Here is a 27,289-nt window from a genome sequence, read left to right as displayed (position 1 = left end):
TTTGTAACTGTAAAAAAGTCCTGTTCGCTGGTTATTCGGTGTATTCATGCCGCCGTGGTTTAACATGTCGCCTCATTAGTAGGGATGAGTATCGTTAGGATTTTATCAATACTAGTACTCTTATCGATACTCTTAGCGGTGCTTCTTGATGTTGTTTGTGAGAATAAAAGACACTTTATTAAGAGGAGAATCCACATTGCTTTATTGTTCTTGTATGTAAACAAACAGCCTTTCTTGAGCAGCAACAGAAAAAGTTCTAAAAACTTAAACACACATTCTCAACTCATCAATGATCTCAGTGATTCTCTTTCATTGATGATCCTGTTCTGATCAAACTCCGTATGACATCACTACCGTATGACATCACTACCGTTACCTGACCGCTGCTCCACAAACAGACTGATGTTCTGCTTGTTGGTCACATATTGTGATAAACTTACTTGTGAGGGTTTTATTGAGTTTAGACGACCAGAGTTCTCCAATGTTTCACAACGCCTTTTGAAAGGCCCCAAAAAAGCTACGTTTACTGAAAGGACCCGTGTATGTTTGGACCCTCGATCACACCCGTATGTGAACTCCAAAAGGTCTGTCTCTCAACACACACGTGGACCAGGTCCAAGTTCTCTAAAGGATTCATATTTTGATAGTTTTAGTGATGTTAGTGGAGTCCAACTATGTTATGAAACACGGTGGGAAATACAGCTTCATGTTCTGATTCACTACTAATCAATACACTGTTTCCTAGTGTCTGAGATCACTTCAACTCAAATGTGATGATTTTACAGTTTGGGAATCCTTAAAAGCTTTTCCTTTTAGAGTTACATTTGGTACAAGACACACACTCATCACAGAAGTAGTTCAATATTGATGCTAGTTTTTCAGTGATTCTGTAGATTGATGATAGGACATCTCTGGGCTGATTTTTATGTCTCACTCTTTTGTTCTTAAAAGGCGTCTTTTATGACATTTGTTTGTTGTTACCTTTTACAGATCTTTATTAAACTTTTTGACTTTGAGAAGTCACATTTTTAAAGGCCTTTTGTTCTTGTGTTATATTTCTACAGTAGTTGGACTCACGTAACCATAAATGACTTGTCCCGGTTACGACGAGCAAAAAAAAAGAAGACATTTTTGACATCTGTCTCGATGACGCTGAGTTGACATATTTTTCATGGTTAATTATTTTTTATTTCTTTATTTCGTCCCCCCTGAGAGTCTCGTTGGATCGGTCGGTATCGGCCTCCAGTGACCATTTAAGTGAATTAGCGGCGTCCCCGTCAGCGGCTCAGAGAGGGTCACTCCTCGTCCAATTACCGGCTCCACCTCGTTAACTCCTTCAACGCCAGGCCTTTTGTCATTTCTTTTTTTTTTTTTTTTACATGAGCTTAATTATGCTAATGAACTTCAGCATGCAAATGGGCCGAGCTCTTTCATCCTAAACTGTAGGCTCAACAGCTATTTAAAGACGTTTTAATTCCTGTTTGACACTGATTAATTGTGTGTTAAGTGACCTCAGCTGAGGCCTTTCCAGTTATATGCATGTTGTAGAAAAGGAATAAAAAAGTACCAAATATAATGTCCCATTAACTAATAGATCTCATCATGAAACTTCCCCAGTTGATTACTTACTTTTAGACGATTATTCTTTGTATTGCAAGTTTTCTTACACTGTCGACGGCCATAAATAAATCTATTTTCTCCATGTTAGAGAGAGGAAGGAAAGTGTAAAGTTTGGTGTATGTAAGAGCTAATGAAGTGGAGATTTCTGGATCTTTAAAGGGACATTTCACTCAAAAATCAAAAGACCATATTTTCCCTTTTACTTGCCATTTATCTATCAAGATAGTTTTGATGTGAGTTGTCTAGTTTAGGAGATATCTCTAGTAGAGACGTCTGCCTTTTCCTCCAATATAATGGAACTAGATGACACAAAAATATACATCAACAGCAATGTTTCTTTCAAGAAATCATGACCTGTTTATTCAAGATTCATGGAGGAACTACTTTCTCTCAACCATGGTATAAAAACATGTATTTTTTTTATTTTGGGGTGAACTGTCACAGACACAAATAGACAAAGTAGTAAAATAGACAACTAAATGTGTATTTTGGATGTTATGGAAAGTAAAATAGACCAAAATGAACCGGTGCATGGAGTAATGTTTCTCCCAGTTGCCCGGTAAACAGGTTTTATTTACTTGGAAACGTGTGCAGCTCTTCGCTCTATCTTGTGATGTAAACCGATGTCTTCTCTAAGCGTGCTGCTGGATGCCGGGGAGGGGGGGGGGGGGGGTCGAATCCTTCCTACATTCTTCCACAAACTGGAGCCCAGTGTGACATGAATAAATCACAGTGTTTCATAATTGATTGAGGGAAAAGATGCAGATGTGACAACTGCTGGCAAAACGGCCCGGCGGCTAATTGAAAACATTGTTGAAGAGGTTCCAGATGTAGTTGTCATTTCTGTCCCACCTCATGAAATATCCCGTTGTGTTTTTCTTTTAGGTTTTAAGTGCAGAATTCATCTCGATGAGACTTTGATTCACTCGTGTCCTCGGTCTCATTTGTCTCACGTCTTTGAGGAAGACGCCTATTTTATCAATATGTCATTTATCATCATAATAGATGTATCCCATGTTAATGATGATAGTTTATAAAACAGCTTATTAACCTTAATGACAGTGTGATCTTTTACAATTTGATAGGTTGCCTCACCTCCAATTATACTGAGTGATGATGATACAGATGTAATTAATGCTTAAGTGCTCCCATAGCTTCTTTTAGTTCACATCTGTACAGCAGCTCACCGGTGCAGCCTCACAAAGGGTTAGTTGTTTGTTTGGACCACAGGAGCAGATATTCACCCGTCATTGTTCTTCATGCTCTGGTCAATGCACAGATTTTGGTCCATTTAGCTTCCACAACACGTCTTATATCAGAGGAGTGGGAAAAGAAGCATTCAAAATACACATTCAGGTGTTTACTTTACTACTTTGTCTATTTGCGTCTGTAGATTTCGCCTAAAGTCACCAAAAGATACCATTTAGATAATGCCTCATTTGCATATTTAAACATAACATTTCAGAAAAATTGTAATCTAAAAAAGAATTGTCTTAATGTAAGTAGTTAACTGGTGAAGGTTCATGGTGATATCTATTAGTTATTTTTCTTTACCCCATTCACCTGTAGTGTCTTCAAAACGTTTGTAATTCTACAAAACTCATCTTTAAAGGGACAGTTCACCTCAAAATCAATACATACATACATATTTTTGAGAGAAAATAGTTCCTCCATGAATCTGCTTGCATCTTGAATAATCAGGTCGTGATTTTATGGAAAGAGACATTACTGTTGAGTTTTTTAAATATATATTTAAGTGTCATCTAGTTCCATTATATTGGAGGAATGGCAGACATCTCTACAGCAGATATCTCCAAAACTATACATCTCACGCCAAAATAATCGAGAATCACACCAAATTAATCGAGATGGATAAATAGCAAGTACGAGCAAATATATGTACTTTTGATTTTCGAGTGAAATGTCCCTTTAAAGATCCATAAATCTCCACTTCAGTAGCTCTTACATTCACCAAACCTTCCAGTTCCATTCCTCTCTATATTCTCTATATCCTGATTCATACAACATTTATTTACTACAAACATAACTAAAGTTATTATCTTTTAATTTCTGATTCACGGAATGATACAAAGAAATATCCAGAATGGCCTCTGGAAAAACATTTGACTCAAAATGAAACCACCAGGCTTTATCCATTGTATAACAATGCCTCATTTGCATATTCAAATAAACACATCCAGAAAACTAATATCTTAATGTCATAAATCAACTGGTGAAGTTTCATTATCTATTGGTTAAATATTGTTGTGCCTCTCCTCAGATTAGTGGAATGAAACCAGAGCATCAGTGGTTCTGTTCTGCTGCTCCGACGTCGTACAGTAGAAGTGTGGTAACAAAAAGTATCTGTGTTCCCGAGTCGTCTCTTCTTCTTCTTCTCTGCCCGTCTGTCTGTTTATTCGTGTCTGAGCGAATGCCTCCAAAGCGCCCCTTCAATCCCACTGTTTGGGAGCACAGATGCACGTTCAGTCCCGCGTTCTCCGCAGTCTTAATAGTGTTAACCCGTCAGCTGTCCCCAAATACCGAGGACACGAGCCTCTCCAGTGATTCTTTTCCTTTCTTTCTTTCTTTTTTTTTTTTTCGCCGCTAAGCCGGATTTTCACTCTCTTCTCGCCGAGCGAGAAGCCAACACGACTTCTTCTTCCAGCTTCCTCCTCCTTCTTTTCTCTCTCTGTGTCTCTGTTTCTCTGACAAAAGGAGCTCCAGATGTGATGCTTTGTTTCTCATTTTAATGTTTCTTTTGGTCTTTCAGGCACTCTTTGCCAGAACAATAATATAATACAAGTCTTTATTTATTCAAGCATCATGGTGTAAAACGCCTCACAAAGTTTCATTCACCACTTTTTCAAAATTCAAGAGCACTTTAATGTTCCTGAACTGCATTTAAAACCAATCAAGTGACTGGCACCTGCATTTCTTTTTGTTAATGTTTCGATGTTTCAGATTTATGTGTCTGTTTTTGTAAAGTTTGCTGCTGCACCAAGTGAAACCTGCCAATCACAGACGCTTTGTATCAGATCAGAGCTGTTATCTAGTTTGTAGATTCTTTGATCAAACGGTTCCTGATTTAGATCAAAATGATGTTGAAGTTCTTGCAGCCATACATCAAAACATTTAAGAACGTTGGCTTCCTTTGTTAAATACAAACAAAATAAAAGAATTCTTTATCTAAAACATGTTAAATAAGTACCGTATTAAAAAAAGCACTTTTTGCACCAAAATTCAGGTTTCTTACTTGCACAATATTCTCTCTATATATATATATATATATATATATATAATATGTGTGTGTGTGTATTTTGTGTTTTAGTCAAGAGTTTCTTTCTGCATCACAAGATGCTCTTGTCTTCCTGAGCATTATCATTTGTTTTGCTTGATGAAACTCACTGTCACAACTTCCAGTCTCCTCACCCTCTTCCTCCTTCCTCCTCCTCCTTCCTCCTCTCCTTTTGTCTGCCGCCTTGGCGTCTGACTTTGTCCACGCGTCCCCGTCCCTCTCTGTCCGCTCGCATCGTGGGGGAAACGAGTGGCGCGCGGGACGCCGCTGACAGTGCTCCCTAATTAAGACGTAAAACTGCGGGCAGCAGGTTTCTGAAGGTTACACTGTCTGTACTGCAGGAAGTGATAAAGAATGGAGTCGCTGATGACATGTGACGTTTTCACCGGGGATGATGCAAACCGCCGCTAATGAAGCCGGGGCTGTGGAGGAGGAAGCGAAGGGGGACAGGGGGTCTCTCTCTCTCTCTCTCTCTCTCTCTCTCTCTCTCTCTCTCTCTCTCTCTCTCTCTCTCTCTCTCTCTCTCTCTCTCTCTCGGTGGGTGTGTGTGTGTGTGTGTCTGTGTCTGTGTGTGTGTGTGTGTGTGTGTGTGTGTGTGTGATTTGCTCCAGAGGCCGTTTGGGATTTCAGGGCAGGATATTTGAGTCAATTAGACAGATCGAGTACGTGAGGGTCGCTGCTCTGCACTGAGACCGATTAAAGTCGGTTTCCTCATCAGCGCGCTGTCGACTGCTCTTATGAGGTTACATCATTCTTATGGCCGACGATTCATTCACGTTATATGATATTCATATTAACGTTCATAGACTTTCAGTGGGATTGTATCGTGAAGATGTGATTGACATTTTTACAAACTGCTCTTTTTCTTCAAATTCATGATTCCAAGTAGATTTGTCAAAGAACATCAGAGTGTGTGTGTGTGTGTGTGTGTGGAGAGTCTATTTGCGTTTGTTTCATGTTTTTTGTTATTGCAGATTGGGATTTTACAAACAGTTTAAAAAGACAATTTTTAAGTAAAAAAAAAAAAGATTCTTCAGGTTCCTCAAGTTCAAGTTCTCACCTCTGTTAAAAGCAGCTGACAAGCTTTGAGCTTAGTTTAAGTCGATCTTAGTGTCTAAGAAAAGGCATCCATGTTCTCTCAAACCTGTTCTTAATCCCTCTAAATGTGAAGTGAATCTCTTCAAATTTTAAATCAAACATTTCTTGAAGCCTCCTCGTGTGAGACGGTTCAGGACAATGAGGCGCTGAGACGTCAGAGAGAGCAAAGTCCCTCTGCTCCACAAACAGCCTTCATGTCCAACTCCTAACATCACTTTTGTACATATTGTGATATGCAGCGTATTGAGAACCAGTCTGATTGTGAAGACAGCTGGTCGGAGTAAATGTGTGGTCAGAATTTTGTTTACTTATTCTTTGGACATTCCTAACTTTGAGATGCGTTCAGGTCGGTTTCTTCATCAAACACTGAGACGTTGAGCCGAAACAGAAACGCTTAGACTTGACCAAGAGAGCAGAGTGGGATGAAAACATCATCAATGTGTAACAATACATCCATTTGTAGTTTGGAGTCCGCGTGCAGGCGTTCCTCTTTTCATTCATGCTGATTTACAATCATGTCCGATAGAAAAGACTTTTAAAAAACAAGACGGTTTCCTATGAAATGTTGGGATACTGACGCCAATGCTATACTTGTTGGAGATACCATGACACTACTTTGTTTAATACCTTAGTTTGAGTAATATGAACATCTTTTATTTTAGGGTTTTTTTCAGGAAAACAATCTTATAACTCTCTTTTTCTACACAAGCACTGAAACAAGAACTTGTATCAAGAATTGTATAAATATGTAAAGAAGACCTGACAAAACATGTAACGACTATTTCACGCTGTATAATTTTTTTAATATTTTATTGTATTTAGCTGTCAGCCTTAGAAAACTTGCTATCGGCACTAAAACGCAGGTATTATATTGTCACTTATATTGATTTTAATATCAATTACCCAGCTCTCTTCATCAGTGTTTTTTGTTGTCATTATCACATGTAAAGATATTGAAAACTGGCAATTATGATTTGTAATATCCGTCAAAAAAAGGTGACAGAGACAGCTGTACCTCTCCAGGAGTTAAACTACGTTACAATAATATCCGTAGACATGTTCATATATTGACTGGTTGGTCTTATGTAATGACTTAAAACATGTTGTCAGTGACTCACTTTGGAATAAAGACACACCTGTTGTCTTTCAGTTTTGTTTTGAAGGTAAAAATCTGTGAATGATCTTTTCCATTCGGGGGGAAAACGACCTGTTAAGGCACAATCGTTTCAGCCAGATAAAGGTGAAATAAAGTACATCGGTGTCGCATCCCATCACTGCTGTTTGGAGTCCACTCACACGATCGAGGCCTAAACATCTGCCGCCGATGTACGAAACCTTTTTACGCCGTAAAACATAAAAGCCGACGCACAAGTCAAGCTGCATCTTTGCAACAGCGAACGCGAACAAGAAAATTGAACTGAAAAGCGAATGCATAAAACATGACAGCTGGTGTTTTTTTTCTCTTTTTTTCCTTCAAACAAAATAATCTTGACACGGTGCATAATAAAGGACTGGAGGATGAGGCGTTGCTGATTAGCATGCATGTCGCCACTAACAGTACAGCTTGACTCCCCGAAAAACACTTGGAAACTTGCAAACGAGCCGCTCTCGGGGCCAGTGAATGTAACATCGTGTGTGTGTGTGTGTGTGTGTGTGTGTGTGTGTGTGTGTGTGTGTGTGTGTGTGTGTGTGTGTGTGTGTGTGTGTGTGTGTGTGGGGGGGGACACACGTCCTCCTGGACTTTGTGCACATAGTCATGAATTACATGGCCGCCAACCTCGCCATTAGTAAAGCAGCAGTTCTATTAGCCCTTTTTAATGCCGCGGCGGTGGAGAACGGAGCCGCTCCACACAAGTCGAATAATTACACTTAATGCTGAGCGTTTTGAGATGAGGCTCCAGGCAACTATGAATGTCTGTAGTTTCCCCCCAACATATGCAAATAAATTAACATAATCGCAGATCGCACTCGGGATTCGTGCTCGTGGCGGCAGCGGAAGTTGAAACGAGTGTTGACCCACTGCAGAGCTGGAAAACCTGCTTAATTAAACAGTGCAATCAGTGTGACTGCGGGGCTTTAAAGCATGAAAAGAGCAGCGACGGAAACAGCTGATTTATCAGACAGATATGGTTGTATGTTTCGGTATTGGACGATGCAGAACAAAAGTTTCATTGTACGTAGATGACTCATATTTGTGTCCAGTATCTTAACCTGACTAAGATCTAGTAGCTCTGTGGATTTAGATAGCTGGACCAGTATTATTATTATTATTATTAGTGCCACAAAACCCTCTCTATGGAGCAGGTTGACACATACATGTAACATTAGAACCACCATCTGTACTGGGCTCTACCGGACACTTGTAGGAAAAGCCTGAAGTGTCTCCCATTTATTCTTTTTTTTTTTTTCTGCACACACAAAATCCTAAACCTCATCATTTTGCAGGTGCTGTCATGTACACAGCTCGCTTCATGGCTGTTTGCAGTCCCTTCATTCCTTCCTCTGCTCCACATGAAACCATGTTGATTCTCTCGAAAAGCACTCAGAGAATGTATTTACTCACAATCATCCTGCATAAATATACTTCACAATAGTATTTGTTCCAGTTTAACAGAATAGCTTCTTCACAAGGTATTTGAATTTTCTTTTTCACGACGTGAGATTCGACCGTAGGAAGTAGAGGAAGGAGAAGATTCATGCAGGCGGACTTGCCAGTTGGATGTCGCCGTACACGCAGTACGGTTTTCTACCCGTCGCCTCTAAGCCGGTTAAATCTCACCCTCAAACACGACCCCCCCCCCCCGACAATCCTCACGAGTTCATTGGTGTGAGCGTCTGAGCCCAATGTGAACTGTAGCCCAAATGTGACACACTGGCTCTGGCCATATGCAAGCTTTTCACCCCTCCTCCCCTGCACTGATACATGGTGTTGTGAGTACACGAGTCATGACTGTTGGCCGTGGCAACACTCTGACTCACATAACCCCTCACAAAAGATCTGGCCCGAGCTCCTTCAGCCCGGGCCAAGCCAGGCCGTCTCCGCGCAAGACTCTAATTGATTTGATGGACTCGTGCGCCCGTTCACACCCCCTTTCCCCAAACAAACAGTCCGCCCAAGATTCGTCTCCGTTGAGACAAAGAGGCAGCGCTCAGCAACGGCGGCGCGGCGCGGCCCCGCCTGAGAGGGGCGGCGTAGGCCTGCCAAACTAGTTAGTTTCACTGCTCGGGCCTCGGGGAAGGTTTGAGCGCGCTGGGCGGCAGTTCATCATCAAGCAAATCAAGGCCCCCCCCCCCCCCCCCCCTCTATCTCAACCTCTTTCTTCCACCAACTCCCAGGTCAACCGGAGTTGACTCAAGTTCACAGTCGTCGTTCCTCCGCTATCGTAGCCAAGAGCGCTGACGAAGGACAGTCATGAGAACGCAGAGCAGCTTAAGAGGGCGTTCCCTTTAATAAAAAAAAAAAAACAGCAGATGTGTTGTTTTTATTTGATTTAGATGTAAAACGCTCCAAGACCTCCGCTAAGTGTGGGCCTTTCTTTTTTGCACAGTAAATGTAACCGCTTTCTTTTACATGTGAGGTTTGTATGCATTTTCACTACCCAGTTTCAGTTTGAGGCAACAAAACTACTTTTATGTTCAAACAATAACAACTATAACTACGTATATACCCCAAATAAATAACAGCCACCCTTTGTGGCCTTTCTTATCTAACATTACATAACAAGCATAACAACGTTACGTAACAAGCATTAAGTCAGCTTTGAGTTTTGGTTTCACTTGGGACACGAACAACGGTTTCCTAGGTGAAAGTCCTGTAGCTGTTGGACCCAACCACCACTCCCTTTGTTATTATACCACGTTAACGCTCAATAACGGTTGCTCTATATACTATATGACACATCGCTCATACTACGTTGCTGTGGTTGCACATTTCTGTGGTTTGCAGAAACATTTTGCTGCATTTTCAAACCAGAAACCAAATCTAGAGGTGCGTTCCTTCGGTCAAATGCAGGTGAATTAACCTAAAGCAGTGAGGTTGTTCAGCAGCAGTCGGATGTGAGGAAGTTGTTTTAATCCAAACTAAAGAGCTCTGACCAATCAGCAGCTCTGTGCAGAGTTTGCCTCCTTCTTTTGTCACAAACTGTTCTCACCCACCGAGCTCTGAGCAGCTGACAAAGTTAGCGACTAGCTGGGGAAGAGAAGGAAACACGGAGCGGCTCAGGAGACTAAAAGGAGGCTTCATAAGTCAGTGTTGTGTTTCTGTGAGTCTTTCGGCCTCCTAATGCTTTGGACATACATTGAATGCAGCTTCATAGCTCTTAATATCCGCTAAAAGTTAAAAGAAAAGGTTGTCAGTCTTTGAAATATTGTTATTATGTTGTCCTTTTTTAATGCATTTTGAAAACATGGGTGTGTAGTCATATTAGGGTGCAGTCTTGAGGCATAAATAACCTTTAATTAATTCAGGAAGCGCGCACAAAGAAACATATTCACTTTAACCTCGTGCACAAATTGCATGAAGATAATTCAGTTTGGCGTTTCACAAATTTGCACATTAGTTTATCGATCTTTGCGTCTTCAATTTCTTCCTGAAAACTCCGGTTCTAGTTTGTGTTGTGCGTTGATTCATCACGTTACATAGATTTTAACGATGCCTTTTTGTAGGAGGGTTTGTGAGCGTGTGTGTGTTGCTGCTCATGTCTTCACTGCTCAGGTCACATTAACCCAGTTCTCACAGTTTGTAGCCCATGTTTTAAAACACACACACACACACACACACACACACACACACACACACACACACACACACACACACACACACACACACACACACACACACACACACACAACACCTCCCTGTTGTCAGCGTGGCTTCAGGCTCCTTCACGCTGTTATATTTCCAGCATCGCTGGCCGATGATCACATTATTTACTGCTTGTATTAACATGCGGCTTGATAAGCATATTTTCCTCAGTAGAGCTAACAAGATGCTTTATCACCGAGCTTCTCCAGCCGCCGTAGCAGGACGCCGTCGCCGTCACCGCCGCTCGTATTTCCACCTTTTTATAGTTCACTGCCTCGTAAATAACAACTTTTCTCCCGTTGAGATTTAAAGCTGGAGTTGTTTTTTTGCTGTAAAATCAGATTTAACTTTGAACATGAAGACAGATTTTGGTTGTGAGTTATGAACTCAGAACACTTTAGTGTAAATCAACAGTGAGCTCTGCTAAATAAGCAGAACACGTTTGGGATATGCAGCACAACAACACAGAGTTAATATTCAAAATGCCATAAAAAATCTGTTAAATGTATATTAGCTGTGTTTGGCTTTGAACTTTGTGCTTCTTTAACTTTTATTCATATTTTTCTGAATTGTACAAAGTTATCGTCTTTTAAAGTGATGGAAATCTCATTTTTGGGTCAATTCCTCACAGATAATCAAGATATTTTAAACTGATAACAAAAGAGGTTTGTTAACACCGTCCTTCACATCCACACGTCTTGGAATCTTATATTTAGGTTCCAAACTGAGAAGAAGCATCAGTTTACTGTGGAACAAGAAGAAACGGGGGTTATCATATGTATCAAAAGACAAAATGATATGAAGGAAACCTCATATATCCCAATACTGTCGATTTAACAATTAAAAAAAGAAGTCGCTTCTCTGTCGGAGCCGAACACTAACGAGGCAGCTACAGATGTTCATGTACTGGCAAACATATAAATAAACCAAAATTGTCAGAGAAACTAATAATAATTAATTCATCAACCCGGAACGCAATTATCTCCATTTGTGTCTTTGATTAGACACAATTTCCCATTAATTCTTTTGTTTTACCTTTTTTTTTTTTTTTTTCTTCCTGTAATTGCAGTTAATCATGTCAACTGCAGGAAAGCGTTTTGCACGTTTGTTTTTTTGGCAGTTCACGTCGGCGCATCGTTAGCTTCTAAATCTGCATCTTTAATTTGTTGATTAACTCTTGAAAGAGAAGCGAGGCTGTGATCTCTCGCGCGCTAATTGCGTCTGAAGGATCGATGATTCAGTAATGATACAAAGATGAGATGTTGCTTTTTTTTTTACATTTGGGGAAACGGGACATTTTTAAAGAATCACTTGGGGAAAAAAATATGAATATTCATTTTCAATTAAAATCCAGAGGAATAAATAAAAAAAAAAAAAACAATTTACACACATGAGAGAGAAAACATACAAATCCACCTTTTTCTTTTTTTTTCCTGCACTTGCTCCGGATTCATTTCAGGTCAGGGTTCGACCCAGACCAGCCTCTCCCTTTTCACCTCTCGACCGGGCGCCACGCCAGACCCATTTCCCCCTGCATTAGTCTCATCAGGGACTTTAATGTGTGCCACCCTGTAGGAGGGCAGCCTCCCTGGCACGTGCACAACACACACACACACACACACACACACACACACACACACACACACACACACACACACAAACACACCGCCCCGTCTTGACAGCTCACTCCCAATTACTGGCCCTCCCTGTCGCATGGCCTGCATCTCCGCTAAGAGCAGATCACATGTGACCCCGTCCAGCATGCCGCTGGTGGAGGGGGGGGGGGGGGGTAAGAGGGGGAACCGTGTGCAGGATAAACCGGAGTATAGTAACACACACACACACACACACACACACACACACACACACACACACATCGAATAGGAAAGAAAAAACTAATTGAAGCCAATCAAAGAGCTTCATTCCAAAATGAGCTCTTCATCACTTGAACATGTATCTGCCTCATTTCAACAAAAAAAACATGACTGGCATCAAAGTAAAGCACATTGCTGCTAATGAGTCATCTTAAAACCTTTGTTTACTCAGAGGGGCTTTTTTTTTTTTTTTTAAAGATTGAATCATCTGTGTTTTTTTTATTAAATATTGACAGATGAATTTAGAGCAGCAAAGTTTAGACCAAATGGATATTCAGCATATTTATTTTTGGAAGGAAACAGTTTATTTTTTGTAATGATTAATATTAAAGGCTGTCTCATTGAAGATGCTGCTATTGATGGTTATTTATTAAAAAAAACATGTACAGTAATAACAAGGCAGATGAACTGAAGCAATGAATTCAATGAAACAGCGCTGGAGTCATGAGTGTTAATATTATAATGATACTTTATTCTATTGTATTTATTTATTTTGTACATTTGACAAATAAAAACACAAAAATGAACAGTAAAATCCTCATATGCAAATGTTCATGAACAATATAATGAAACACGGTAAATAAATATTTCATGTCTGAAAAAAGGAGCAGGAAGAAATGTGCACTAATGTAAATACAAACTCACAAATAATACAACCCAATGCTACCATGCACAACCAAAGTATCAACAGAGCTTCCATACATTATATCCATTATATGTTATAATAAATGAATAACTGTTAATAGTTCAACACATTTATTCTGTCACATTGAAGCACTGACAACTCTGCACTAACTGATACAGTGGAAACCTTTGTTTTTCTTTATTTCTGATACAGATTTCAATCTAATTAACATTTTTATATTTATCACATGAATATAAAGTATTAAAAGGGACAGCTTCGCCATTGACTGAATCTTATTGACTGTTTTAAAACGCAGCTGTTTTCTGTCTCCATCACGAGCAGCCGTGACCGTTTGTCGTCGTTTGAGTCGACGACACCAAGTTTCACTGCTGAACCTCCTCGGCTTGTTTTTGGCACTTTGTGCTCAGCTTTCATTCAGATCATTTTTTATTTTTTTTTCTCAGGTTACCAGTTGGCTGCAGGTTGGCAAAGTATCATGGGAGTAAAGTAAAAAAAAAAATAGAATTACTGTAGTTTTAATTGTTTTTCCCCACATGTTTGTCATGTATAAAAAGACTCAAAATGAACACCGTCCTGACTGACAGCGTGAATCATACATTATTTGTAAAGAATTGATTCTCTCTCCAACATTTAGATCCATACAATCGTTCAATCACTATATTACATTTTTAGAAATTTGCATTTCTTTTACCTGGGGAATTTTTCCTCTAATATGTTGCATTTAGACTTAAGGAATAAGAAAAAGGTGCTACTTTAATGCCAGTGTGCAACAGAAATAAATATGAACATACCTTAAAAACACAGGTCTGAAATCTAATCTCTTCTTTAGCAATAAACAAAGACATGTCAGCTCTTTGGACTTCCTGTAATATCGACGGTCACGTGATCAGAAAACAGGACGTTGGGCTTCATCGTCATCTTTGTCTGCAGAAACAGTTTGCTTTAGGGGAATCATTTTGCTCTGCGTGACACTGAAATCATGGCTGCTGTAAATACATATTTCATCATCAGTGGTGTTTGTGAGCATCTGTAAAAACCCCGAGGTTGAAGCAACAGCGATGGAGGTTCGCTCCATTTAGCGTAAAAAAAAAAAACGGGCAAATGTCCCTCGTACTTTTAATTCAACCGAACACGAGAGCCGTTTGGTTGACGGGACGCGAGCTTATGTTTTAAGTGCAGATGTGAGTGTTTGGTGGCGTCTCTGCTGGCCGCTCTGGGAGGACAGATGTGGCGTGATTTTAAAAGTACAGATGAGCCCAGTGGCTCCGCGTGGACGCTGATACACTGTGGCACCCGGAAGAAAAAAAATTAACAAATGCACCCCCCCCCCCCCCACCACCACCTCTTTATTTTGGGTTTATGTTTTGGCGTCCTTGTTCAGAAGGCTCGCACATGTTGTCTGAGCGTGTTGTACTGCAGATCTGAGCTTTTGGGACACCGAACAGCTGCGTGTCCAAACCAACAACCGGCTTCTGTTTTTTTGTTTTGGGGTGGAATTCGGGTGCTGCTGCAGTTTGCATGTTTCATCCAAAGTATGCTGCAACTTAGTATCTTACTTATGTCATCTTTCTATTGTCAACTAGCACCCGAGAAACTTTTATGTACACGGTGCTGTTTTGCAGACTTTTAAAATGGCAACGCTACAATTTTTTTTTCCCCAACCTGCCCACCTAACCGCTCTTTCCTCTCGGCTCCGAGAGCCGCTTGCATTTTTAGAAAAACCGCGCAGAAGGCTGAAAACGGCTCAAACTTAAGGTATCGTGACCCTTCAGAAGTATTTCAACTTTTTATAAAAAGAACACGGAGCTCCAGACTGGACTTTTTATTTTTTTTCTCAGTGGCCACTTAGCACCATCAAAAGCTGTGACTAGTTCTTCCTACAAGCATCTGCTCAGCACTACTAGCTAAACAAAAAAAAAAAAAGGAGACACGGGGATGTTTTTTTTTTTTTTTTTTTGTGAATGCTTTGCACAGCAAATGTTCAAATGTGCAGCATGTGGGCATCAACGTGGGAAATGGAGGGAAAAGATTTATGCGAGATGGAAGTCTATCGCCGTCACAGGTCGTATGAAAAAAAAACCCACCAGGCCCGGCTCACGCGTTAGCACAAAAGAAGCATTGTATCGGGAGACGGTGGGGTCTATAAACTGGCTCTTCCTTGACAGACAGGGTCCATTAGCTGTAGCTGTCTGTCTGCATCGGGCTGACGTATCATCCCAAAGAACAATCTCTCCTCTGTCTGATCCCACCTGGCACGGCTCCACGCCGAGTCCTCCCACCGTCTCCCTCTCTTATGATTATTTCATCATTTTAAATACTTCATGCCGCATCGCCGTGGCACCGCTTCTCCCCGCTAGAGCAGAGCGGGCGGCGCTTGGCCATACAGTACATTCACACTACAGTTATTTGGACGGCGCTCCGGTGTGGCTCTGTCCCGGTCCCTCGGTTGGATTCTGCTCGTCCATTAGTGCCATCTGTGCCTTCCTGCGCCGTCTGTGAGGCCCACGTCGACGCCAAAACGATTGGCATTTCTCTGGAACAACCAGAGGGACGGTGCCCAGAGCTTTTAGCTGCCAATGATGTGCACTTACTCTGAAAAAAAACAAAACAGAGAGGGGGTGGGTTGGGGGGGAGAAAGCAGGAGGGCCCTGCAGGAAACAGCTGCACCTACAGTACTGCAGCGTCCATGTTCAAGCTTCAGGAGGTTCCACTTATCCCAGCAACAGCAGACGGCTGGTACAAGAGTCAGGAGCTGTGTCATTTTAGACATTTATGCTCGATGATGACCGCATGGAGGGAACAGCAAGAAATAGAACCAAATCTGCAATGCATCAGGGGAGTGTAAACTGTTCTGATCTGAGATCAGCCTAATCTTACACCAGCAGACAACATGACGTCAACAATGATACTCCGCCATTGTGACTGTGAACAGATTCCTCCTTTTCTCTGGAAACAGACTAGACGTTCAGATCAGCTTTTACATATTTCTTTAGGATTTGATTTTAGACTTTCAGCTGATGCTGTTCTGCAGCACGGTTTACAGGAAGTATTAGGTGTTTTAAAGTGATTCATTGTTTCCAGTCACATATTTTCATGCACATTTCAAAGTATTGTATGAAAACTGCGAAATGTTATAGAATTTTCCCAATTGGCCAAAGAATTTCTTTAGTCATTATTGAGGAGGTTTTAGCCTTCGCCCAATACATTCTGAGGGAGCAAACAAGCGACTTCCTGCATATGTATTTCGATTGTCTTCACCTCCAGACGGCATGAAACATGACCAATTTAATTATATTCCTGAAGACCTTCTTAGATGGCCAAGGCGACTTGTTTAACAACCTCTACTTCTTCTTCTTCTACTCTGATTACTGGCAGATTACAGTCATGTGTCGCCTACAGAGCCACTTCTAACCAAACTGCGCTGTAGCCGAGTTTATTTGCTCCAAACCAGTTGATGGAAACACTTCTAATTCACCTTTATTTTTTGTGACAATTCGCCTGATAATTGATTGGAAACACGGCTGATTACACAGCTCAGGTATCTGGTTGATGACATGAATACAGAATACGACCTCAAGATGCAAGAATTTGCAGATGTAAGGAGGAAGATGAGACACTTCTGCACCAAGAAGCTATAGTTGCATTGACTCAAGTCTAATCACGGCAGTTGAAACCTCAAAAAACGAACACATGATGGTTCGGACCAAAGAACCCGACCTCACCATCAGCGTCTCTTCTTCTCTCCACTCAGTAAAATATTCTCCTGTCTGCAGGAAACGGGAGCCAGCAATGCTCTGACAGTCTGCAGACCATATGCTGCTGCCTGCTAGCATAACTTTTTTTTTTACTGCAAGCTGTCACTCACTCCCTCTCTGCTCCCAGGGTCAGTGAAGTAGCCACCAGAGCCGGATTCATTCACACTGAGGCTCCCTATTGGAGGCAGTGTTGGTGCTTCCAAAGGCCTGAGACGTAAACATGATGTCAGAGGTTTGAAACTGGAACTCTGATCTTGTGTGATCAAGTTGGTCTCTTTCCTGTTCAAACATGACAATATATGCACAAAAGAAATGTTTGTTGTGGAAGAACTTGACTGGTCTGAACTGAGTCCTGATCCTCAACCCCATCCAACATCCTTTGGGATGAACTAGAACGGTGAGCTGAGCACCCAACATCATCGTCGGACCTCAGTGAAGATGTTTACATGCACACTCATATTCAGAATAGGACAATATTCCGAATTTGATATAGCTGGATATAGCTTATTTCGTTTGGATATATATATTATTTTTTTTTTCACGAATGGAGCATTTTCCAATAAACACATGAGGGATGTGTTATTATTCTGCTTTTAGGAGCATTCTTTGGACATGTATACAGCTCATTCTGAATATGCGTCTCACCAGCTCTGTGTGTTGAAAACACAGACTGTATATATAAGGAGTGGGCGTGGTCATTATGACGTCACTCATTGGTTTGTGGACTGATGTTATGAAGCCTCGGGTTCAACGATTGCACCGTCGCCATCTTGTTTTCTTCACGACCAATGAACGGAAGTTACTATATCTGGACTGACTCGGACTCGTAGCGACCTGTCAATCATAGTAAGCCCCGCCCTAAATCATATCCTGCTTTATGGTCTGTTTGACTTTAAATGGACCATCATTTACTAAATGAACATCATGCTGTATTGAAGAAGACTTGAAACTAGAGATTGAGACCATAAACTCATGTTTACAATGTTTACTGAGGTAATAAATCGAGAGAGAAGTAGAGTCATTTTCTCATAGACTTCTATACAACCAGAGGAGTCGCCCCCTGATGGACACTAGAGAGAATGCAGTTTAAGACACTTCTTCAGTGGCGTCACTTCACAGGACAGGAGGTTGCAACCTGGTTGAAAATAAACCAACTAACCAATAGTTTGCTGTAGAGATGTATGCCCAAAAGAAAAGCCCACATTACTGGCAGGACACCTACTTTTACACATTATGAAGGACTTTTGGATATGCGCAAATATCTCAACGCCGACCTTTTCAAGAAGGTGGTTGAAGGAATGAAACGGTGAGGATGTGTTCACATGGTCCAACCAGCCCAACACCGGTGGATAACTTTGAATGATAACAAATTATATATTTTGAAGCAAAATGGCATGTTAGGCCATCGACCCGTCAAAACACAGCGGAAAAGTGGCATCGACGCAAATTTTTGTGGATTATTCATTTTCATTAGCCATAAAAACATCTTATGAGAAATCATTTTACAAATGAGGACAAAAAAAAAAATAATATTTTCTGCATGTAAACGAAGTCGACCAAATTTCTGCAGCCAGGTTCTAAAATATAGTGAAAAGCTTGAAACCAGAAGAGTGGAGGCTGCTACAGCATGTCGATGCCCATTATGTTAGAAGAAGATGGTCACGTATGGGTGTAATGTTTAGGAGTCTACATACTTTTGGTTATGTAGTATATGTGTGTTTTTGATCGCTTAGATTGGTATCAAAGTCATGGCCCTGCAGCACTACATATAAACATGGAGGCATTTATAACATGCATATTAAGCAGAGACTGTTTCCTGTTTTGGAGCAGGAAGAAGAAACAAATGTCTTCCAACAGATCTGCTAAACTTCACAGTAGTGAAAAAAAAATGTTGTCCTCCCATGTACCTTATGTGCTTGTATAATCTTTATTCATCTCTTTACAATGAGGAGGAAACTGCCCGAGTTGTCAGCGAGCATCATGTATTTGGCCGAGTCTCAGGTGGCTCTGATTTCCCAGCAGGCCAGATGGCAGCGCTGTGTGGGCAGCATGTGTGTGTGTGTGTGTGTGTGTGTAGACAAGGGGCTGTGAGAAGAGGGCCAGCAGCCTCGTGGAGGGAGGATTGCTCACACCCTGGCTCTCTCCTCTGTCCTCCGTGCAGCTGTGCTTCTCCCTCCAACTTGAACTTTTTAATTTGTTCAATATGTGGCAAAGGACACGGAGTAAAACAGAACACATGTCTGGTGGCTGAGGCCCTCGACGGGCCGCGAGGATGACACTGGTGTGTGAGTGGAGTCAATGTTATAACTTGTAGAAGTCTGCTGCTGTCAATTCCATAAAGGGACAGTTCACACTTGTTTTGGATTTAAGTGATTGTTTACTGCTTTACCTTGGGGAAGTCAAGTACCTTTCTTTAAATAGTTTCTCATCAGTTTGATGTGGAATTGTGCTGCAAAACTACGGAAAATCCAACTATGCACACCTTTAAACTTTCATTTTCCTCAATAACATAAATGAATATTGCCCTTGTCCACTCCACACAACAGAAAACTACCCAGACAGTGAATGTCTTATGGGCTATCATTAACTACACAATGCATTAACTTAATCACACCCCAAATTTGATGCTAACGCTAGCTGCTATGGCTAGCCCCGTCCCGTGACCAACGCGTTATCATGATCCCACTGCTCTTCTTGTGCAGAATTCAAGCGCTAGGATTGGCCAGACGTCCGTGCTCGGTGAGGTACCGGTAACCTGATTTGGTCGGGTCCTATCCCAATATGACCAATCGGCTATCCTGACTTTAACTGTTGGAGGTCAGTGTCTAACCTCAACCAATCGTCTGTGCCTCAAATGGCTACGCAGGGCGGGTCTTGCCAAGAAGAGCATTGGGATTCATACTAACAGGTGACCAACCTGCAACATTAGCAAGTGCAGATCAGCTACATTACCATCTTCATGGTATCTCAGCTACTGGTGGATCTCAAGCCTGATTTTGTTTTTAGTACATTATTGGGTGTTGAGGAACTAAATTGATAAGATGTTTCCCCCATTTTAGCAGCACGCTGCCTGCAGCTATACTTGCAGGTATGACACCGGTTGGAATATAATTGGTCAAACAGGTGGAAATCAGCTAAAATCGAGGTCCGTGCAAATATTTTTTTCTCCATACGAATGTTTTGAGTGTGTAAGCGTTCACATACTTTAATTTAATACCCAATGCACTGAAAGATTTCACTGATAATTATGCAAAAAACAAATGGAAAGAAACAAATGCAAACCTGTTTCTGGTGAAGGTGACACAGTAGCAGATCTAGTGATGCACCAGTCAGTTTGGTTATCAGTCTGGTTGCTTCTTGGTCTTCGTTTACAGACCTAAAAACATCTCAAACGTCTCCACTCAGTGAAGAAGTGATGTGGCTAATATTACCGAACACATAGTACAATGATTCCTTGTGATTTCTGCAACCTGATGAGAAACCACAACTGATTCCAGCCCGCGTCGGGTGGAAGTGTAGCAGCAGTACAAACTGTCGGTAGTTCACGCAGGAAGAAAAGTTTACAACAGTACAACAGCTACATGATGCAGTTTGGATTTGCTGTTCAGCTCATTAACATTTTGTCAGAACAACAAACACGTGTTGGAATAATGTGACGAGAGTTGCCGTCGTCCTGTTGCTGTTGGATTAAGTAAGCCCTAGATTAACTAAGATACTGTATAGGCTGCAAAGCTCTAATGTTGGGGGGGGGGGGGGGGGGAGAAAAAAGAATCTCTGTTCTGGTAATAAAATCTTTCAAAGCCTGTAGCTTATCACTGCAAAATAAGCATCTTGCAACTGGATTACAACTCTCATGCTTGCAAGTGTTTTCACACTACAGTCCAGATGGGAGATTCGTTCTGTAACCTAAATGGATGTCTTCTTTCGTGCATCTTCTACTTTCTTTTTTTTTATATTATAAATGTGACAAACTATACAATCAATTAATACAAGACAAGCCAATACAAACACTCTTGGAAGGGCGCTAACTCCATCAGCTGTGTTCGTCTCCCAAAAAAGTGGATGTGGAGACTTATTTCAAACGGGTTCTGAGAACGAGACGAACACATGACTTCATTTTTCAGCTGTAGTGTTGTTGAACTAATAGGTTATGGAGGATTTTTTTGGTTATTTTTTTAAATTCTAGAAGGAAAGTTGAGAAAAATGTCCACTGACTCTGGATTGAATCCAACTAAACTACAAAATGACCGCCACGTTTTTTAAGTGAGTTATGATTTTAAGGTTTTCTGACAGTTTGGGAAGCTTCCATCATGGACCAGCTGTTAAACAAGGAATCGATTCAATAGTGATTGAAAACAATGACCAATGTTAGCTTTCCATTTCTTTTTGGTGAGTCGGAAGACTTACTAAAAGCTTTTCATGCCCTCTGAAAAACGTCAGAAAAAACATTTCAAATGCTTTTTAACTTTCACAGCTGTTTCCACGTCAATAAAGGAGACATCGGGTCCCTTTAGGTAATGGCTTGGAAACAGGTGCAGCCAGCTGAAGCAGTGTAGTTTGGATGTGACTGTAGCGTACACACACACACACACACACACACACACACTCACACTCACACTCACACTCACACTCACACTCACCATGACCATGAAGCTGGCCAGCACTTCCTGTTGTTGTATGACATCTTTTGAGACGGTTACACCAGAGGTTCTCAGACTTTTTGGGGCCAAAGAGAACATTTTCCAAGGACCGCCTCATAACCCACACAGATGAAACATGTGCTCACTGCCGTTTGTACTCTTAGATCTCATAAGAACTATTTGTATTCTAAAAGCTTTCAACCTGAATACTTTTAACCCATTTCATCCTGATAAACTGAAGGACATTTCAATTACAATCTTGTTAAAACCTCTTAAAAATGAAATGGTAATTTTATTCTAATGGCATTTGATCTCAGCTTGACAGCATTTATACTTTTTAAAGTAATCGATCCTAAAAGTTTTTAGATAAATGAACAGCAACAAGAATGGAATAGTCGTAATGACTCGAGACATTTTATCGCAGCAGTCTAAGATCCACAACTTATAAATAATGAACGTATTGCTGTGTGACACAATTACATCAGAGTTTCATTTGGCCCAAAGCTAACGTGGGTGGGAGAAACGGAAACAATATGCTTGGCACAAATGTTCCCCGTCTGTACATAAGATTTGATATGAACTTTTAACGGCACGATTTTACACAACATCCCAGCCTTTGTCGGACTCTAATCCAACGTTGAGGTCAGTATAGTAATGGTAATGGTATAGTGGACATATACACATTAAATGATAAATCATGCCCTGCTTTTGGACAATGTCATTTTGCCAAAAATGTTATGCAGAATGTAAGAAAAATAAATACTCTGTAATGATGTGAAGGAACATGTAGCAACCAATTTGTAGTTAGACTAGAATGCATGTTTGACCCAAATCTTAGACATCACTAGAAAGAAAAAATATTCCTCCGTAACGTCACGATCCTTTCCCAAACTATAATATTCGATATTTAGATGAAGTGGCCCAGAGTTGGGTCTGAGCTCTCCGAGTTGCTGCCCGTCTGCTCCTCGGAGAGTCGCAGCTCTACGGGACTCAAGCTGCTCGGGGCGAACGCTGGCGAGAGATGAGAATGAAAATCAAACACGTACACGCAGTCTCCACTTCACTCCTGGAGCTCCGCCTCCGGTTACAAGCCAAACGGTTCTAGTGACAAACATGTTGTCCGAGGACTGGGGCAAAAAAAACGAGGGCCTCTGCAGCGAGGGGCCCCGCTAACGAGACCTCAGCGTAGTGATGGGGAAGTATTCCACAACATGTGCATGAGTCGGGACGATTGTTTCAAACGCTGACGTTATTAACTACACAATTTGGATCAATCAGTGCAAGGGTCCAGTCATTTTCGGCAACGTTTTAGCACCCTTGTTATGTTGTGAGTTCTTTAAAAAATGGTCTTGCAAATAATTGATAATTGATTTGAAGTAGTTCATCCATTTGTACAGCATGTTCCGGCAGCTTTAGTGTGATCATTTGCAGCTTTCTTCCTCCTCATATCACATTTCTTTTACAATGAATATTACTATTTTCTGCCATTTTCAGATTAAACACTAACATATTGATTGATAATAAAGTTTATCATGACATGGTATTGATTTTAGCACCTCTGCTGCAAACTATCTACTTTTTTTTGTGTTGGACAATTTATGTTGTTAGAATCAGTTGCGTTTGATATCAAGGTTCATTATATTTCCATTTGTTTTAATACAAAAGCCAGTGGAGTGTCTGTAATGAACCTTATTAATCACAGTCCTCATTTGGACGCCCCACCTCCCCCGTCTCCCCTTCCTCTTGTCTCTTCACCTCTCCGTCTCTCCACCTGACTCATCCACCCGTCTCTCTCTGCAGTCACGCTCCCGTCTGTCTGATGAGATCTCTCTGACACTCCTTGCTGACATATTCAGACTATTGTTCTGCCGCTCCGGGTGGCACAGGTGGGCCTCCATCTCTCTCCAACATGGCCCAGTTACAAAGGCGGCGCTCGCTGCCAAGTCAGGGCCCCAGCTCATCCGAGGGGGGGGGGGGGGGGTGGGTGGGAGCTGGAATGGGTTTGACCGTATTGCGCCGCACCTGCTTCGCCCTCGCCATCAGATCCCCCCTCTCGCTTCGCCTGCCATTCTGCCGCCGCAGAGAGCGTTCCCTTTCCTCGCCGAGGCCCCCCCAATGCGCCGCAAAACCCCGTAAAATCCACTGAACTTAGCCGCTCTGACGGCCGTGGCCAAAACAGCATCTGATGTGCCTTATTTGTTGACTGTGCGAGATTAGCTGCAGAGGGTACACGTTGAGGGGCTTACCATGCAGAGATGGAGCGAAGCCCCCACCCCCTCCGTCAAACACCCACCAGCCCTGCCAAATAATGAGGAATGGAAGATTCTCCAGCTTGTCTAAAGCCCTCGTCACAGTCGGTCCGCGCACACTTCTGCTCCCGAGCCAGACTGTAGTGCAGATACTGTAAGATGCCGAACCGGCTGCTGACTTCTGCATTCACCCAGCAGCTCCGGAGCAAATGTCCTGGTCATTTCTGTCTCTCAATGGGAATCATGCACCTGGATTGTCTGTGCAAGAAATTTGATTTGCCAAACGGAGGGGAAAAAAAGATATATGTGCACATTTTAATGCACATGAATCGGGTCTTCTTCTTTTTTTTTAAATCAATTTCTGTCCAAGCTTTCCTGTCACACTACTGAAACCAACATTTAAATTTACACCACACAAATGCAGTTTGAACTGTGAGTAAACATAAGCTTACTGCGTCGAGCTCTGCCTCAATACTGCGACAACTGAAGTAGTACTAAAAGCAAACGCTCCAAACACGCTGAGTCTTTAGACATCAGGCCTGCATAATGAGAACTGATCACTGTGTAATTAACATTAGCATTAACATAAGTACATTAGCATTCACATAAGAAACCAGAATACTGAGGGAAGTCTGAAGACATGTTTACATATGTTGGATCTACTCTTATTCTATTGTATGTCAGTAACCACATTTCCCTACTTTTGAACAAACACTAGTTTATTTTTAGTCCATTAAAGGTGTCCTGCTGTAGCTTGATTTTTTAATGTTGGACATTGTGACGCAAAGTTTGACGTCATGATGCGTGAATTTGACATTGTGACAGAGTTTGATGTCTTGACGCAGAAATTTGACGCTGTGAAGCAGAGATTTGACGCTGTGAAGCAGAAATTTGACGCTGTGAAGCAGAGATTTGACGCTGTGAAGCAGAAATTTGACACTGTGAAGCAGAGATTTGACGCTGTGAAGCAGAGATTTGACGCTGTGAAGCAGAGTCTAACGCCCTGACGCAGAAGTTTGACGTGACGCAGAAGCTTGACTTTGTGGCGCAGAAGTTTGACTTTGTGATGCAGAAGTTTGACGTCGTGACGCAGAAGTTTGATGTCTTGGCGCAGAAGGTTGACATTGTGTCGCATAAGTTTGACGTCATGATGCGTGAATTTGATGTTGTGACAGAGTTTGATGTCTTGACGCAGAAATTTGACGCTGTGAAGCAGAGTTTGACGCCCTGACGCAGAAGTTTGACGTCGTGACGCAGAAGTTTGACGTTGTGACGCAGAAGTTTGACGTCGTGACGCAGAAGTTTGACGTTGTGACGCAGAAGTTTGACGTCGTGACGCAGAAGTTTGACGTCGTGACGCAGAAGTTTGACGTCGTGACGCAGAAGTTTGACGTTGTGACGCAGAAGTTTGACGTCTTGAAGCAGAAGTTTGACTTTGTGATGTAGGAGTTTGACGCCGTGACGCAGAAGTTTGACCTCGTGATGCAGAAGTTTGACGTCTTGAAGCAGAAGTTTGACCTCGTGACTCAGAAGTTTGACGTCGTGACTCAGAAGTTTGACGTCGTGACTCAGAAGTTTGACGCCGTGATGCAGAAGTTTGGCGTCTTGAAGCAGAAGTTTGACGTCTTGAAGCAGAAGTTTGACGCCGTGACGCAGAAGTTTGGCGTCTTGAAGCAGAAGTTTGACGTCGTGACTCAGAAGTTTGACGCCGTGACGCAGAAGTTTGGCGTCTTGAAGCAGAAGTTTGACCTTGTGATGCAGAAGTTTGACGTTGTGACTCAGAAGTTTGACGTCTTGAAGCAGAAGTTTGACGTTGTGACTCAGAAGTTTGACGTCTTGAAGCAGAAGTTTGACGTCTTGAAGCAGAAGTTTGACGTCTTGAAGCAGAAGTTTGACGTCGTGACTCAGAAGTTTGACGTTGTGACGCAGAAGTTTGACGTCGTGACTCAGAAGTTTGACGTTGTGACGCAGAAGTTTGACGTCGTGACTCAGAAGTTTGACGTCTTGACTCAGAAGTTTGACGTCTTGAAGCAGAAGTTTGACGTCGTGACGCAGAAGTTTGGCGTCTTGAAGCAGAAGTTTGACGTTGTGACTCAGAAGTTGACGTCGTGACTCAGAAGTTTGACGTTGTGACGCAGAAGTTTGACGTCTTCAAGCAGAAGTTTGACCTCGTGATGCAGAAGTTTGACGCCGTGATGCAGAAGTTTGACGTTGAAACATGCCGGCATTGATAAAAATAATCGATAACCTCTGAGGCATACAATTCGAATGGATCAGATAGTTTGGAAGCGGTTTTCAACTGGAACCTGTTCTTGATTCCCATCACTAGTAGAGATTCACTTATGTGTCTACATGGCCAAGAAAAGCAGCAGAAATGTGGCTCAGTTAACCTGCCATCCCTTATCCTTTAAGCTGAGTTCAAAGCCAATCTGGGGCTTTTATTTTGGCGTTTCTGACTCTGATAGTGTAGCTTTCCTCTCGCCCCCAAAGTTTGTGTTTCACATTAAAGGTTAAGTTCACCCAAATTACTAGAAAACACTATCTCACTTATCACTTCGTCTTTCATTCATGTTGCTGTTTTCAAAACAAAATCCCATCATCACTACTGCAATGGTCGCCTGCATGGATAGATATGACTAGAACAATGTAGTTTTTTTTATTTATTGTGATTTTGGTAAATTGATCCACTGTCCTCAGATATGATGCTGCTCACTGCCTCAAAAATATTTACAGCTAGTCAAAGGATGCATGAGGACAAATTTCCCAGAGATTAATGAATGAAAAATAACTAACTACCTCTATGATGTTGTGACCAGGTTACAGTGAGCGCATGTAAACACACTGAGAAGAGAGTGGTGAAGAGTTGTTGAAGAGAGTGTGTGTGTGTGTGTGTGTGTGTGTGTGTGTGTGTGTGTGTGTGTGTGTGTGTGTGTGTGTGTGTGTGTGTGTGTGTGTGTGTGTGTGTGTGTGTGTGTGTGTGTGAGTGAGTGAGAGTTAGAGAGTATGTGTGTTGGAGGCCTGCTGGCTGGTATGGATTCGCTGTGCGAGAGCTCCCTCTTGGTGCCAGTCGGCCTACTGTTGGTGAGCAGACTGCTGCTGCACCGAGAGGCTCAGACAGCTGCCTACACACACACACACACACACGTTGTGTGAGACCGTGCACAGGGAGACTAAAGTGAGATGCCAGATTTCTTAGAAAAGAAGTGAGGTGTTTGTTCACCAGTCGATGTTTCATTTGATTTAATTTAAATATGATTTCTGCTGATTGTTTTACTTTATTTCTTCTGAAATTATGAAGACATTAATCT

General features: G+C 41.8%; 1 protein-coding gene across 1 annotated transcript in view; it reads left to right on the top strand.

Moving 5' to 3' along the window:
• Positions 1 to 27,289, top strand: part of antxr2a (ANTXR cell adhesion molecule 2a) — an 86,050-nt gene that overhangs the window by 55,551 nt on the left and 3,210 nt on the right. The gene's annotated exons all lie outside the window — the stretch shown is intronic.

Source organism: Cebidichthys violaceus, unplaced genomic scaffold (assembly GCF_023349555.1).
Source record: "Cebidichthys violaceus isolate CVI_PGR_0920_01 unplaced genomic scaffold, fCebVio1.0.p SCAF_26, whole genome shotgun sequence".
In the NCBI taxonomy this organism is placed as follows: domain Eukaryota; kingdom Metazoa; phylum Chordata; class Actinopteri; order Perciformes; family Stichaeidae; genus Cebidichthys; species Cebidichthys violaceus.
The sequence above is the reverse complement of the archived record's forward strand: the minus strand, read 5'-3'. Positions and strand labels throughout refer to the sequence as shown.